The following is a 17,482-nucleotide window of genomic DNA, read 5'->3' on the forward strand; positions in this document are numbered from 1 at the left end:
TTCTCGTTATCAAGTGTCCGTGGGTGTTGAATAACTGCGCTGAGAAAATCTTGGAATCAAAAGAGAAGCTGCAGCCTACCACTCATCAAAGTAATTTGTAAGTGATCATAATTGTAATCCAAGAAAACCAAGACTTGACTGACAGCTTAAATTGGCAAAGCTTTCAGTATGTAATAAATATTTTGTAGGCTCATGGGTGACATATTAGATGGTTCTAATGAAGCTTCAGAACATTTTGGTGATTTTCATTTCTTGAAGATGAGGAAGAGGACCTTGTATAGACAGTAAAACATGGTCAAAGTGGATTGTATGTAACTTGGGAATCTGGCCAAACAATACAAATATTTCAGTCTCAACACATTCAATACTTACTTGTTTGCTAACTTTTTGTATAAAGCGGAATGTACCCAATGTGATGCAGAATGCAAATTTTAAGACTTAACCAATAAATAATTTTATAGTGTAGAAAAAACACACAGTACTACTGTATTACAGTATACCTTAGTTATTCACGTATATACAAGGATGCTACTTTTAACATGAAGACTGTAAAGATGTGACAGTGCTGTTATGTGAAAGAGGTGATTGTTGTTACGTTAAACAATGGTTCTACCCAGCAAGGTCAAACGTACCAAAGAGATGCACTCACTGCACTATTTTACCAAAGTTTCAGTTGTCTTGTAGCACTTTATGTACCATCTTGATTCGAACAAAAATTATGAACTGCGAACACGTAACAGAGAGATTAAGATCATCAAGGCAAGTGAGAAAGACAAACACTCGGTGCATGAAATAATGTTGCATATCAAATACGGTAAAACACAAATTTGTGAGGCTTTAAGAAACAAGGATAAGATATGGGATGCATGGATGAAAGAGAACAGGCAAATGAAAAGAAAGATGAATAAGATGAGAAATGAAGAAATTAATGAGATAGCGTGGGAAAAGTTCATAAATGCAAAGCCAAAAAAACTTAGCTTTGTGTGTCCCGTGTCACACAGTGAGACTGTGGGAGTCACTGAAGAGCTTGGCAATTATGGAGTTCAAGGCATCCACAGGGTGCCTGGACAGTTTCACAGCTAGCCACTGCATCATGTGGAATGAAGTGTGCAAGGAAGATAAGGATGTGTGGAAAAATGCATCAGCACAATCTGTCTGTGAACAATCACCCAAAAGATGTGTTCAGTGTCAATGAAATAGCATGATGTTAGGAAGAACTCCTCTTACAGCCAGTTATAGTAAGTACTGACGATATTCTCTGAACGGAAAATTTTGACTAGGAATGATGGGTATGCCTATGGTCTTTTATTATTGTTCACCTGATGGTGTGGTTTAAAGCTTCAGAACCAGTGACCACAGCTGCTGAAAGGCATGATGGTAGGAAGAACTATGATTGTTAAAATTGTTGTTCCTACCATCATGCCTTTCAGCAGCTGTGGTCGCCTGGAGTATAAAATAGTTTTCAATGAAATAGGACTGTTTTATCACACACTGACTTCAAAATCTCTAGCAGTTCAAGGTGAAAGGGCATTGGCGGAAAACTGTCGAAGCTTAGACTCGCTGTACTGTGTGGAAACATCTTAGGTGAAATCGAGAAGCCACTGGTGATTGGAAAGTTGGCAAAATCCCATTGTTTTAAAAGTGTAGATGTCAGTAAGCTTCTAGTCACATGGCAAATCAATAAAAAGACATGGATGGTGAGTGGTCTTACAGAAGAGTGGCTGGGCTCTTTCAACCCAAAATTAAAAAAGGAAATTGGCAAGTTCTCTTTTTTTCTATAAAATGCAACCTGCCACACAAAAGTCAAGTTATCAGACATGAAATCGGCTTGGTTCCCATCAGGGTCAACCAGCCTCACACAAACAAAAGACCAGGACCAGACTGGTTATTTACACATTCAAGTCCCGTTATAGGTGATTGCGATGGAGTATCATATTCTTAGTGCTGCAGAAGCTGAAAGCTAATTTGCTATTGCACAGTCAGTTTCTGTCCTGGATGCAGTAAATTGGATTGACAGTAAGGGAAATAAAGCTCAAAACTTTCACCAAGTGCTACAGCGAAGTGGGGATCGGACGTGGTGAACAAGATACTTCTGTCCTGATCAAAGCTCAAGAAAATGCTGCTGCTGAATTAATTGAAATGCAGAATATTTCATGTAGTCCAGATGACTACATTTAAAGTGATGACTTCCTGTCACCTCATCCCACTTTTATTTTGGCAATCTAATAGAAATATGCAAGACTGGTGATGATGAGGAGGAGGAAACAGAATGATGATTACTACTCCTGAAGAAACTATTGCATGCATAAACAATGTTACACAATTTGCAACACGCACTAATTCTTCCAAGTTGTTGAGACTGTTGTATAGTGCAAAAAATTATATAGAAAAACAATTTTGAGGAGGAAATTCAAACAGGTTTTCCTCCTTCATATGGGGCAAAAAAGCGAAATTAAAGCCTATAAATACAGGCGTAATCTTTACGTGAACAACACAGGAATTTAAAGTTACAGTAAAAATACAGACGTGCTGTATTAGGTACCAATAAGTGTAATAATCTAATGTTCTGTTGTACAATAAACAGTAAACAAACATCTACTGTACATGAGTACAGGTATGTGTGCATCATTATAGATTTATGATATGAATATAATAGAGGGAAACATTCCACATGGGAAAAATGTATCTAAAAACACAGATGATGTGACATACCGAACAAAAGTGCTGGCAGGTCGATAGACACACAAACATACACATGAAATTCAAGCTTTCGCAACAAACTGTTGCCTCATCAGGAGAGAGGGGAGGAGAGGGAAAGACGAAAGGATGTGGGTTTTAAGGGAGAGGGTAAGGAGTCATTCCAATCCCGGGAGCGGAAAGACTTACCTTAGGGGGAAAAAAAGGACAGCGGGCGCGCGCGCGCGCGCGCGCGCGCGCACACACACACACACACACACACACACACACACACACACACACACACACACACACACACACACACACACACACACACACACACACACACATCCATCTGCACATACACAGACACAAGCAGACATTTGTAAAGGCAAAGAGTTTGGGCAGAGATGTCAGTCGAGGCGGAAGTACAGAGGCAAAGATGTTGTTGAAAGACAGGTGAGGTATGAGCGGCGGCAAATTGAAATTAGTGGAGATTGAGGCCTGGTGGATAATGAGAAGAGAGGATATACTGAAGGGCAAGTTCCCATCTCCGGAGTTCTGACAGGTTGGTGTTAGTGGGTAGTATCCAGATAAACCGGACGGTGTAACATTGTGTCAAGATGTGCTGGCCGTGCACCAAGGCATGTTTAGCCACAGGGTGATCCTCATTACCAACAAACACTGTCTGCCTGTGTCCATTCATGCGAATGGACAGTTTGTTGCTGGTCATGCCCACATAGAAAGCTTCACAGTGCAGGCAGGTCAGTTGGTAAATCACGTGGGTGCTTTCACACGTGGCTCTGCCTTTGATCGTGTACACCTTCCGGGTTACAGGACTGGAGTAGGTGGTGGTGGGAGGGTGCATGGGACAGGTTTTACACCGGGGGCGGTTACAAGGGTAGGAGCCAGAGGGTAGGGAAGGTGGTTTGGGGATTTCATAGGGATGAACTAAGAGGTTACGAAGGTTAGGTGGACAGCGGAAAGACACTCTTGGTGGAGTGGGGAGGATTTCATGAAGGATGGATCTCATTTCAGGGCAGGATTTGAGGAAGTCGTATCCCTGCTGGAGAGCCACATTCAGAGTCTGATCCAGTCCCGGAAAGTATCCTGTCACAAGTGGGGCACTTTTGGGGTTCTTCTGTGGGAGGTTCTGGGTTTGAGGAGATGAGGAAGTGGCTCTGGTTATTTGCTTCTGTACCAGGTCGGGAGGGTAGTTGCGGGATGCAAAAGCTGTTTTCAGGTTGTTGGTGTAATGGTTCAGGGATTCCGAACTGGAGCAGATTAGTTTGCCACGAAGACCTAGGCTGTAGGGAAGGGACCGTTTGATGTGGAATGGGTGGCAGCTGTCATAATGGAGGTACTGTTGCTTGTTGGTGGGTTTGATGTGGATGGACGTGTGAAGCTGGCCATGGAACAGCATGCCACCCTCCACCTCAAAAAACTATCCAATCTCCTGGTTTCCCACCTCCGGAAAGGCAACTCACTCACCCTTCACAACCTTTCCAGCAAACCTCAACCTCCTCTCATTGCACACACACCCAGTCTCTCCCATCTACTCAATCTCCCACTTCCAGCTCCACTCCCCCCAAAACCTCAAAATTCCAATCAACACAATCTGGAACCACAACACCCTAATTCAGTAGTTAACCTTTCCTCCAAACCTCTCTCCCAATCCGAAACCTATGTCCTATCCAAAGGCCTCACCTTCAAACCCACTCCCAGATTCAACCAAACAGCCCTTGTCAAAGATTTACTGTCCTACACCCGTACTCTCTGCTGGAAATATCACTTTGCCACAAAGAAAAATGATCCTAATCCTACTCCTAATGGTCCAACTCCCCAAGAGACTATCCAAATTGAACCCTGCCTGGAACAGTTCCGTCCTCCGTCACAGCGGGACCCACCTCCTCTTCCTCAAAATCACCCTCTCCAAATTTTCCAGGAATCTCTGACTTCCAGCCTTGCCTCTCAATCCTTCTTAAAAAACCTTAATCCTACTCCCAAAATCACCACTGCTGAAGCCCAGGCTATCCGTGATCTGAAGGCTAACCGATCCATCGTCATTCTTCCGGCGGACAAGGGTTCCACAACCGTGGTACTTGATTGTCGGGAGTATGTGGCTGAGGGACTGCGTCAGCTTTCAGACAACACTACATACAAAGTTTGCCAAGGTAATCCCATTCCTGATGTCCAGGTGGAGCTTCAAGGAATCCTCAGAACCTTAGGCCCCCTACAAAACCTTTCACCTGACTCCATCAACCTCCTGACCCCACCAACACCCTGCACCCCTACCTTCTACCTTCTTCCTAAAATTCACAATCCCAATCATCCCATTGTAGCTGGCTGCCAAGCCCCCACAGAACGTATCTATGCCTACGTAAAACAACACCTTCAACACATTACATGCAGTCTCCCATCCTTCATCAAAGACACCAACCACTTTCTTGAACGCCTGGAATCCCTACCCAGTCTGTTACCCCCGGAACCAAAGTTTGGTACAGATTTATTGATGACATCTTCATGATCTGGACTCACAGTGAAGAAGAACTCCAGAATTTCCTCTCCAACCTCAACTCCTTTGGTTCAATCAGATTCACCTGGTCCTGCTCCAAATCCCATGCCACATTCCTTGACGTTGACCTCCACCTGTCCAATGGCCAGCTTCACACGTCCGTCCACATCAAACCCACCAACAAGCAACAGTACCTCCATTATGACAGCTGCCACCCATTCCACATCAAACGGTCCCTTCCCTACAGCCTAGGTCTTCGTGGCAAACTAATCTGCTCCAGTCCGGAATCCCTGAACCATTACACCAACAACCTGAAAACAGCTTTTGCATCCCGCAACTACCCTCCCGACCTGGTACAGAAGCAAATAACCAGAGCCACTTCCTCATCTCCTCAAACCCAGAACCTCCCACAGAAGAACCCCAAAAGTGCCCCACTTGTGACATGATACTTCATGGGACTGGATCAGACTCTGAATGTGGCTCTCCAGCAGGGATACGACTTCCTCAAATCCTGCCCTGAAATGAGATCCATCCTTCATGAAATCCTCCCCACTCCACCAAGAGTGTCTTTCCGCTGTCCACCTAACCTTCGTAACCTCTTAGTTCATCCCTATGAAATCCCCAAACCACCTTCCCTACCCTCTGGCTCCTACCCTTGTAACCACCCCCAGTGTAAAACCTGTCCCATACACCCTCCCACCACCACCTACTCCAGTCCTGTAACCCGGAAGGTGTACACGATCAAAGGCAGAGCCACGTGTGAAAGCACCCACATGATTTACCAACTGACCTGCCTGCACTGTGAAGCTTTCTATGTGGGCATGACCAGCAACAAAATGTCCATTCGCATGAATGGACACAAGCAGACAGTGTTTGTTGGTAATGAGGATCACCCTGTGGCTAAACATGCCTTGGTGCATGGCCAGCACATCTTGACACAATGTTACACTGTCCGGTTTATTTGGATACTACCCACTAACACCAACCTGTCAGAACTCTGGAGATGGGAACTTGCCCTTCAGTATATCCTCTCTTCTCGTTATCCGCCAGGCCTCAATCTCCACTAATTTCAATTTGCTGCCGCTCATACCTCACCTGTCTTTCAACAACATCTTTGCCTCTGTACTTCCGCCTCGACTGACATCTCTGCCCAAACTCTTTGCCTTTACAAATGTCTGCTTGTGTCTGTGTATGTGCAGGTGTGTGTGTGTGTGTGTGTGTGTGTGTGTGTGTGTGTGTGTGTGTGTGTGCGCGAGTGTATACCTGTCCTTTTTTTCCCCCTAAGGTAAGTCTTTCCGCTCCCAGGATTGGAATGACTCCTTACCCTCTACCTTAAAACCCACATCCTTTCGTCTTTCCCTCTCCTTCCCTCTTTCCTGATGAGGCAACAGTTTGTTGCGAAAGCTTGAATTTCATGTGTATGTTTGTGTTTGTTTGTGTGTGTATCGACCTGCCAGCACTTTCGTTCGGTAAGTCACATCATCTGTGTTTTTAGATATATCATTATAGATTTATCTAAAAAGAAAGATGATGAAACTTACCAAACAAAAGCGCTGGCAGGTCGATAGACACACAAACAAACACAAACATACACACAAAATTCTAGCTTTCGCAACCAATGGTTGCCTCGTCAGGAAAGAGGGAAGGAGAAGGAAAGACAAAAGGATATGGGTTTTAAGGGAGAGGGTAAGGAGTCATTCCAATCCCGGGAGCGGAAAGACTTACCTTAGGGGGGAAAAAAGGACAGGTATACACTCGCACACACACACATATCCATCCACACATACACAGACACAAGCAGACATTTGTAAAGGCCTTTACAAATGTCTGCTTGTGTCTGTGTATGTGTGGATGGATATGTGTGTGTGTGCGAGTGTATACCTGTCCTTTTTTCCCCCTAAGGTAAGTCTTTCCGCTCCCGGGATTGGAATGACTCCTTACCCTCTCCCTTAAAACCCATATCCTTTTGTCTTTCCTTCTCCTTCCCTCTTTCCTGACGAGGCAACCATTGGTTGCGAAAGCTAGAATTTTGTGTGTATGTTTGTGTTTGTTTGTGTGTCTATCGACCTGCCAGCGCTTTTGTTTGGTAAGTTTCATCATCTTTCTTTTTAGATATATTTTTCCCACGTGGAATATTTCCCTCTATTATATTCATTATAGATTTATATATTTATGCATGGAACTTGACAAATTTTATGTAACCTAGTGTGTCTTGTGTAATCCAGAAATTTTTCAATGTAGAAAATTATTTTAGTCCCGTGTGATTCCACTTTGAGCAAGTTTTACTGTATGCTGCGAAGTTTCCACTACAAAGTCTAAAGTTTGCACTACAGAGTCTGCTGTAATGTTTATTCAGTGAGTGTTTTCTTTTTATTGTACCATGTGAAGAGCATACAAGAGAGTGCAGTTTGCTTTTCAGCGTGGTTTACACACATCATATGTTTTAGAATACAAAACAGTTAACACAGTGATGCTAAAAGATGTGCAGAAATGTAATGAGTTAATAAAGGAATCAAAATACAACTACTTTGTAATAGAAAATTATGGTCTTGAAAGTAATCCTGAGCTAGTGAAAGGTTTGGAGTATCAGGAACAACAAGGATAAACAGTTCATTTACACCTTAAGATCAACAAAGGTAAGGTACTGTTTGCTCAACAATGTTGTTACAGAAAGTGTTCAAAATGGCGACCACCACATGCATAACATCATAATAGAAAATTCTTGTATCAGGTACAGCAGGCATCGCGTGAACCTCATCAACTACTGCAGGTATCCTATTGAGAAGTGTTTCTTTGTCAGAAACAGTGTCACATTCACGAGTCTTTTGACATGCTTCTAAAAAATGAAAAGAAATAAAAAAGGTACCTCCCCTTCCAATCCAGTGTGTAGGCGATCCGGCATTGTGTGGTCACTTTGCTCTCCTGAAGTGACACTGTTGGTATTCCGTTTTTTTCTTTTTTTAAAATTTTTATTTATTTATTTTTTATGTGGAGGTGGAGGCATAACACAAGATCATGTGTGTGCTACCAGTTTTCGACAAAGATACACTTCTTGCTAGGATATTTGCAGTATCTGATGAGGTTTTGTGTGATGTCTGATTTACTTGGTAGAGTGCACTACAAAGATGTTATGCTTGTATTGAAAGTGGTGGTTGGCATTGTTAACGTTGTCTGTAATGAACAGTGTATCTGAGTGAACAGTAAATTAAGGCATTGTTAACGTTGTCTGTAATGAACAATGTTACTGAGTGAACAGTAAATTATCTTTAGTGAACTCGAGTACATAGCAATGGGTATCCTTGTTGTTCCCAACGCTCCAAAGCTTTCACTGACTTATTATTACTTCCAAGACCATGAATTCCTGTTCCAGAGTTTTTGGAACCTGAGTACCCTGTCAGCTCCTTCAATTTTAAATTACAAAGTTTATTGAAGTAACTCTTTCAAGCTAAAGCATGTACTTTGCTTAGCTCAGAAAAAAGAAGCCACTTACTTAATTTGTTCAATATTGAGCATGAAATGGTGAGAACGTTTTTAGTAGTAATGTGCACAAATGGTGTGGCTCTGTAAATATAAGTGCCAGAGTGCAAAACCAGAGGTATGGGGGTTCAGTTTCTATTTGGTCTAAGGATTTTTTTCTGTCACTTATCATTTCTTTCACCACTGGCAACAATTTGTTAAACTAAAAAATGCTGAGCTGCACCGTGGTTCAGAGTCTTCTTTAAATTTCAGGTCATCCTATTAATGGTTGGGTAGGTCAGTAAAGGTTAGAGGGAGGTAAGACATGGAGATTAGAAATGGAGTGAGTACGAGCTCAGTATTGAGAGCTGCCTACATTACAAATAAAGGCACTGCTGTTACATCACTGCTATACTGGCTTCCATTTTTCTCGTTGTAGTTCCATGAGTATGATATGTCTGAGAACGGTGGCACTGCAGTCGCTCCCTACTCATCTACTGGTTCCCTCTTACTAAAATGTGCAAGAGTGTAAAGCTGTGACATAGCATGAAAGTTGCATGCACACTCTTGCTGTTTTTGTGTAGTGCTGTAAAATGCCATCTTTAATTGTACAAGAGGAGGAAATTACCACTGATGCTGAGTGAGAATAAAATATACAGTTTCTGTAGTTCTGTTTATAATTAGACAGTGGTAATAGTGAATTCTCAATCACACTATCGGAGCAACTTATTAGTTTGGGGCCTCACCATTCACAAGTATGAAGACAAGTGAAAACTAAAATGTTAATGAACACTTTGGTATCCTCGGGGATGGTTGCTTCAGAAAGTCCCAGCAGTCAACATTGCTGATGTACTACTTTTTCAATAAAAAACAAAACAGAGTACATAACTTTTCTTGTTTTGTATTGTGACCAATTAGGATGTACAGTGATGATACATACTTTTCTGGTCTGACAGCCTCCGACACAAATGGCTTCCAAAAGACAATAATGCAGACTCACTGACTGACTGACTGACTCTCTCACTGGCTCTGACTGTCTCTTACTCTGCCTGACTACCGCAGCTCTTGTGCCACTTCCTTTTATGTAAAACTAGACAGTTGAATACATTGTTAAATGTAAAATTTACAAAATAAACTCATGAGATGATTTTACTTACTTACATCAAAAACTGGGCCACATATTACCCTACATGTTCTGATATTCTGTTTGGAAAAGTTTACTTAATTTCAAGCACAGTTTCAATGAATTTTACAGTACAATAATTTAAATTACAAATTCAGTTAATTATAAACAAATTACTGTGAATAAAATATTGTTAACGGTAATTTGGTTTGCTCTCAAGTAGAGCCGTAATTTTAAATAATCATAATGAATAAATGTCATAGCTTTCCAGAAACGGGGGAGTAGTAAATTTTCAAGAATATGAGATGCAGCATGGTCGCATAGTTCATATCACGAAGTTTCAAAGTTGGATTATTAACAAATGGCTTATTCCCCTTACCTGCTAATATAAATTGGCTAACATGTTATTGTCCATGATGCAGCATGGTTGCATAGTTCATATCACGAAGTTTCAAAGTTGGATTATTAACAAGCGGCTTATTCTCCTTACTTGCTAATATAAATTGGCTAACATGTTAATGTGAAATGTAATCTGAGATAATAAACTCATTTGTACTAATTCTTTAAAGGGCTGTTTACTACTGGAAATGGGTGTAGACATAACAGTATAAAGTCCAGGAAGTTAAAAATTCGAGCTAAATTGACCTCTTCAGAGAATGTTGATATGAGGAAGGAATTTCAGGTAGGGATGGGAAGGTAGTCCCATTTCAGATGACAGGGTGAAAATGACTGACTCTGGGGAACAAATATTCTCCACAAAGTTGTGTTTAGTGAGACTGTGAAGAGTGTAAGATGCAAGTTAATCGATGTACTGTATATAACTGCAGATTTGCTCCACAAGAGGAAACATGATGCATGGAAAAAGTTCAAGGCTACAGTCCACACTTGAGACAGTAAACAACAAACTCAAATGGGCAAAGACGGAGACTGGTGAGTTGAGTCTCAGAGTGCAGACGGCAAGTTTGAAATTGATGTTGTAGGACCTGCTGGTGAGTTTTAAGGAAGTATACAGACATTATATCTGATCCAAAGTAAGGGTATATCTCCTCTCATATACACTACTATTTAAACAAAACTTCAGGCTCTGGTCAACTTTACACTTTTTTATGTGCACAAATACATAAGATAGTTGTATACATTATTACAGTTTGTGTTGTGTCATGCTATTCTTGACCTGATATTTGAGCAGATGTGATGCTAATTGAAGACAGACAGGAATGGACATGCAGCAATTTCCTCCACAGTGCGCTTCAACAGTCAGTATAAGTGAGCTATGGAGGCTGATTAAAGCAACCTGGATATTTACTTATAAATACAGCCAATGCTTCTATGGTCTGAAGGACGCATGGCTCATAATTAAAAGGTCTGAGGTGGAGCCACCCCAAAATAGATACTAGAATGTATTTCTCACTAATGTACTACAGAATTTAAATTATCAGGGTGCATTTTGCATATTTCCCACACTGATAATGGCAGTTAACATTTTTGGAACTGTAGATGTCAAGTGAACTTTTCCGAACAGGTAGTAGCTAGTCTTAGACTGTACTTGAAATGCCTGTACTATGAAGTATGAACTCAGAGGCAGGGAGAGTGGCTTCTGCAGATTACAGATTCATGGGCCTCCCGAAGGTTCAGCTAGCAGAGCCTAAGGGTGTCCTCCGAGCTTCCACACGACTTTCACATTCCACTACTTGCTTAAACAGGAAATGAACAGAGTGGCTGAAACTTCACTTTCGAATCCCTGTTTCTGTAAATCATTATTATGCCCTGATGCATCATTAATCAATGTTTAATATTAAGGTTTCAGATAGTTTTTTTGTTTCTGGCATTGGCGATTTATCCATTGTAGGAGTATGTTTGTAAGTTTCTCACCAGAGTGCAGTACAGTATGATAACATAAGTGTCACCAAATAATGAGAGACTCAGTAATGAATACAGGAAATTCGAGCAGGGAAAAAAGTTCTGTTACTTTTCTAGCAAGTTTCCTGTTGTGAGTGTATTGTGAACAACTTCTAGTGAGTTTTCTTTTTTTCGTAAAGAATTGCGGCATACAGTGAGACTGAAAACAGCGTGATATGAATTCATTGTGCAATTTATAAGACAAAAATTTATGACATGAGAATGAAAAAAATTTCATGAAATGGCCATAGACTATTTTGCAGAGCAAAATGGAGATGAGGTGACTTCTTCTATAAACAAATGAATTAAAGTAAGTAAAACACACATCAATAAGTGACAAGAGCCAATACCTTCGTTGTAACTGTCTGTTTTGTGTATTAAATGAAGTACTTCAATATGGGTGGTAACATGCTATTATACTGATGTAACAGTTTACAATAGTTCAGCACAACAAACCATACTAAAAATGACATGTTTTGGAGAGATTTTTAAATGTGATGTATCACATATTTTCATAATACACTAATATAAAAGTGAAAAACAAAAAATGCAGTATGTTAGTTTCACAAACACAATATGGGGGTCATTGGTTTGCTTATGCGTGCCAATCACAGCACAAGACCTGTGACATCATGTTTGGTTTTGAGAGTTCATAAACTCCACATGTTGAACACACACTAAGTGTTAAATGTCTCTGGCTTAGAACTGAAAATGCCAAAAAACCTTAAGCATTCAGCAAAGCCAACATTAACTGCATTAAAAATCTCTGCAGAAAATACAACTTTTAGTATCATTTGTTCTGGTAAAGTGTTGGAAAATGATGGTGGTGGATAAATATGTTAGCTATCTTGAAGTTAGCTTTTGCTGTTTTTTAGTAGTTGATTATGAAACTGAAAGGAGATACGCTGTGCAAACTTTTGCCCAGAGTGTGTTATTGCTTCCCCCACCCCAGAAATCTTCAGTCTGGTGAGAGACTACATAGCGTAGCCCGAGATGTAGGTTAGTTCTAATTGGTAAATGTCGCATGGAAACCACGAGCTGCTTCTAGTCTGAGCGAATTGAAAGTAGAAGCTGTTTGTTATCACTGTTTACGTTTTCACAAAATACTGTATTCTTCCAGTAAAGCATTCATAAATTTTGTTCATCTGAGTCACTGTGAGTAGTCTCTGAATGTTTCTCTGCCATACACTGTTTGTATAAAACTCAATTATGCAGGAAAATAGTTACAGGGAAAAAGAAATTATAATTCTTAAGACATGAGCTTATGAAAGTTTAGTGGCATTATTGTGATACAAATGAAACAACACAGATTTACTTTTAAATACTGTACATATTCTGTAAATCAGTGTGATATGCATGGCAGAGGGTACATAGCATGGCACCACATGTTAGAATTTCTTCCCCCTCCAATTGCATGTGGAGTGCAGGAACAGCTGCAGCTTAAATGCCTTTGTGTCTGGTGTAATAGTATAGTTTTGTCTTCATGGTTCCTATAGCAGTGAGAAGTGAGCTGCAGAGTATCTCTGACTCTCCACTTCACGCTGTTTCAAGAAAACATTTTGTAAGTAGTGTTATGCAAGATAACTTGCCCGTGTCTCAAAAGTATCTGCCAATTCTGGCTTCTTAACATTTTCTTGGTGCACACTTGTGAGTAAAACAGAGTTTTGTGAAAATTATAATTTTACTATCTTCAACTTTAGAAGTCCTGATGTCCTCAGTTACATATAATATTACAGTATGTTGATACTGATTAGCTGATTACTTTAGAACCATCCAGGCACAACTGAACAAGACACAATTTTTGTGCCATATGCATTTCACCTTTATTCTTTGTAAGGCATCTTCAGTGTTCTGGAAAATGTACATATTTTTATTTATACTGTCTAGTTTGCATGTAGAATGTTGTTTATATAGGTTATAAACACTTTTGGAACTTTTTGTTTTTCTGTGATGTAGCAATAATATAAAGTTATATTCGCAGTTTTCTTGAATGTTGATCTACATGCTGTATTTTGTTCCTTTGTTACAGTTGTTCTTCATCTGATAATTGCCATTTGAAATTTCAGTTTTTACACTTCACTGTATTAGCAATTGATTACACATTTTGTTGATACGTTTTGGATGCTCTTGCCAGTAGTCAAATGTTACTGCCAACTACCGAAAGTGTAAGTCTAATACGTTGTCAGTCTTCATACCCAGTTGAAATCGTATGAAGGTCTGACCGAGTATATCTGCTTTTTCCTTTTTCTCTCTCTGTCTCTCATTTTTAAGACAACACTTCATTATAGATAACTGTATCGTCTTCAAAAAGTCTTCCAGGTTGTTAATAAGCAAAGATGGACAAGAAGGGCACCAACACATTTCCCTGGGGTACACTGGAAATTTCTTCTACTTCTGTTGATGACTCTCCATTCAAAATGTTAAGTCCCATAGTGCTTAGAGCCATTTGAATCCATTCAAGACAACATGTGGTATCCTGCCTACAAGAAATCCTCAACTCAACTTAATTTTGCACCCAATATAATCACTAGTGTGGTACTGAGTCAAATGCTTTTTGAAAGTCAAGTAATACTGCATCTGTCTGATCTCCTTGATCCATGATTGTAGGGATACTGTGCTAGAAAACTACAAGAAGTACAACAGTGAATTGCAAGGTGGCTAGTATTCAATGCCCCTGCATATATTTATGACCCAAAATTGTTACAGTGTCCATTAACTGCAGAGATAACTTTGGGAATATCTCAGTCTTTTTAATGGAAATGGAATTCACACAACTGACACGGTATCTCAAGTAGGTATTCATTCACAGTAGCAAATTGATAGAACAGTTAAAGTGGTGGTTCATTACATGATAAGTCTGCTATGCAGATGTGTATTGTACAAAATCAGCTAAATTGGCACATATATTAATGGTACAATTGTGAAAAACTGTAAACCAACATTTATTTATTTAGGAGAACACAACATAAATTTCAGTTTGTTCTCTGAATTTTTGCCAGTGAAAGGGAAGTTTATTGATGCTGTGCTCTAAATATAACTGGAATATGTACACAATCAACAGCACAATAACTGTTCCACCTGTATATAGGTGATATTGGAACTGCTATCCTCCCAAGGACTACATGGTGAGAGAGCTTCAGTATAGTGAAGGTAATCTAAAACAGTACAACTTTACTGTATCACATCATGAGGCCTGATGTTACAGAGGAGCAATACTGCTCAGATGCAGAATTGCTGCCTTTTAGGTTAACAGATCGCCTATTTTTTTTAATAAGTCCATAGTAAGGGATGCCACTAAAAATCTTTCTTTGAGAAGATGAAGGATCTAAAAATAACATGTTACTATCAACATTAACTGGACAATGCTCCATCTTCATTTACTATTGGGTTGCCTCTTTGCTCCCACAAAATGACTTTGGTATGTAGCTGTGTGCTTAAGTTTGTAACACATAACAATGGATTGCATAAACTTGTCACCTGTTTGATGGTGTGGAAGGGGACTTCGACAAACAAGACATGCTGATTTTTGACGTTCACTAGCATTTTGTATTATGCAGTGAGCAGCAGTTTTTTTGATTGTGGGCAGTACTAGGTACTTTTACTTACGTGGAAGAATTCATGAGGGCACTTCGAAAAGTAACCACTGTTTTAGCAAGGTGTTAGTACTTGTGTGTGGAATGCCACCATTGTTGTATCGGCATGTTCTCTGATTCAGTAGTCGTCTACCTGTGTAAATATGAACCTTGTTATTTTGCGCATTCACTCGTTATAATCTCAAACCATGAGTGCTGTAATAAAAATGGCACAAAATGCAAAGTGCCAGAAGTAATAATATTTTTTTCTGTGCAAAACATTTCAGCAACAGACATTAGTCATCAGTCTTGTACTGTATACGGTCCATGCATTATGAGTAAAGCTGCTGTGCGGCAATGGATCCAATTTTTAAAAATTGTTTAGAACAGACAGTCATGATGAAGAGAGGAATGGTAGGTCTTCTGTTGTGCCTGAGAAACTCTTACGAGGTTTTGAAGCAATCCAAATAGGATGCGTTTGATCACCACCCATACAGCCTAGCCTTGACATGAAGTGATATTTAGCTCTTTGCTCACATGCAAAAATGGCTTGTGTCACAGCAATTGGATGACAACGAACTTCAAAATGCTGTGAAAGATTGGTTATGCAGCCAGGCAGTAGAATTTTAAGAAGAATGAATTTGTGAATTGGTGAAACACTATGACAGATGATTAAATGTAAATGGTGATTGTGCTGAAAAATAGCAAAATGCTGTAGTTACAAGACGTACATAATTTTTTTTTCTGTGTAAGTTTTTTATGTACAGTCAAATGGGGGTTACTTTTCAAAGCATCCTCATTAGAAACAATACTGTCCAAATGACACCAGACACCATTTTCTTATATTTTTCTCACTTTCATTCTTAGTACTTAACAATTTTATTTGTTGAATGTTGTGGTCATGTAGTTTGGTCTCTTTTTGTAGTCCTTCCCTCTCTCTCTCTCTCTCTCTCTCTCTCTAGTTTTTTAACTGTTGGTTGTTATGTGATCGTGTTAGTGGAAGATGACTTGGGACTGAGTTTGTTATATGGAGGCGAAGGGGGAATTGAGCACTGTTGAAAAGCAGCTAGACCCTGCCATGGCTATCAGGTTACAGAATGTTGCCCTTGCCTGCTGCACCTATGCTTCACCTGATCCAGGGGCTGTGGCACTTCTGGTGCCTCCACTTTCCCCTGGCCACTGTGCCTACCAATGCTAACGACCTGGCTAGTTCACTTCATCTAAGAGCACTTGCAGACAACAGTTGGTTTGAAAATTTCTATGTTGAAACAGGATGTGAGTACTGGATGCCCAAAGTCACCTTACACATTAGCAAGAGTTATGAAGGCGGTACCCATTGTTGAGAGACAGCCAACATAGCAAGCATCATCAATTGGAACTGTCTTACGGAAGCATGCTGGGCGCATAACACAGAGGTCTGTGAATCGTAACCATGCTCTGCTGCCACTCCCCAACTCGTCATGCCACCACACACCCCATCCCCATCAACAACCTTGAGCAAAGATCATAGGGGCCTCAAAGAGGAGGGACAGCATGTGGCAGATCGAGCTAGTGGCGCCAGAAATTCAAAAGGCGATGCCAGCAACCACGCCATGGCTCAACTTCTTTTGTATTTTATGAAATAGCTCTGAATTTAATTAAAGGGGAATAGGCAGGTCTTCAGTAATAACAGTTTCAGTTTAGTAAAATTACCAAATAGGAAGGAGGCAGGCCTTCAGTGATAACAGCTTCAGTTAAGTAAAACTACCAAGTTGAGCCTTGGCAGGGTTGATGGCATCACCTTTCAAATTCTTGTTGCCAGTAGCTCGATCTACCATGTGATATCCCTCTGGTTTGAGGCCACTAAGATCTTTGCTCAAGGTTGTTGATGGGGATGGGGTGTTTGGTGGCTCGGCAAGTTGGGCAGTACTTTTTTTTTTAACAACGGCGACACAGTTGATTGGCAGCAATGGAGATTCTCATTGCTGCCAGTATGTACATGTCTGCAGCCACCACATCTTCTTGACCAGACGTCAGAATACAACAATCATCAGACACTGAGACCTACAGCTACAGGATGGTGGTGAGCTCGTCACCTGGTGACTGGCTATGCCACCACAGCCACGGCTCCATTGGAGACCTGCCCGCAGCCTCTCCCCTTTCACCACAGGGGGCTCAGGCTCTGATCTCTGTAGCTGCCCATTAACTGTGTTGCCATTGTTAAAAATAAAAAAAGCTCCCAAACTTGGCACACCTCACCCC

The sequence above is a fragment of the Schistocerca piceifrons genome, chromosome 7, assembly GCF_021461385.2.
Source record: "Schistocerca piceifrons isolate TAMUIC-IGC-003096 chromosome 7, iqSchPice1.1, whole genome shotgun sequence".
Taxonomy (NCBI): Eukaryota; Metazoa; Arthropoda; class Insecta; order Orthoptera; family Acrididae; genus Schistocerca; species Schistocerca piceifrons.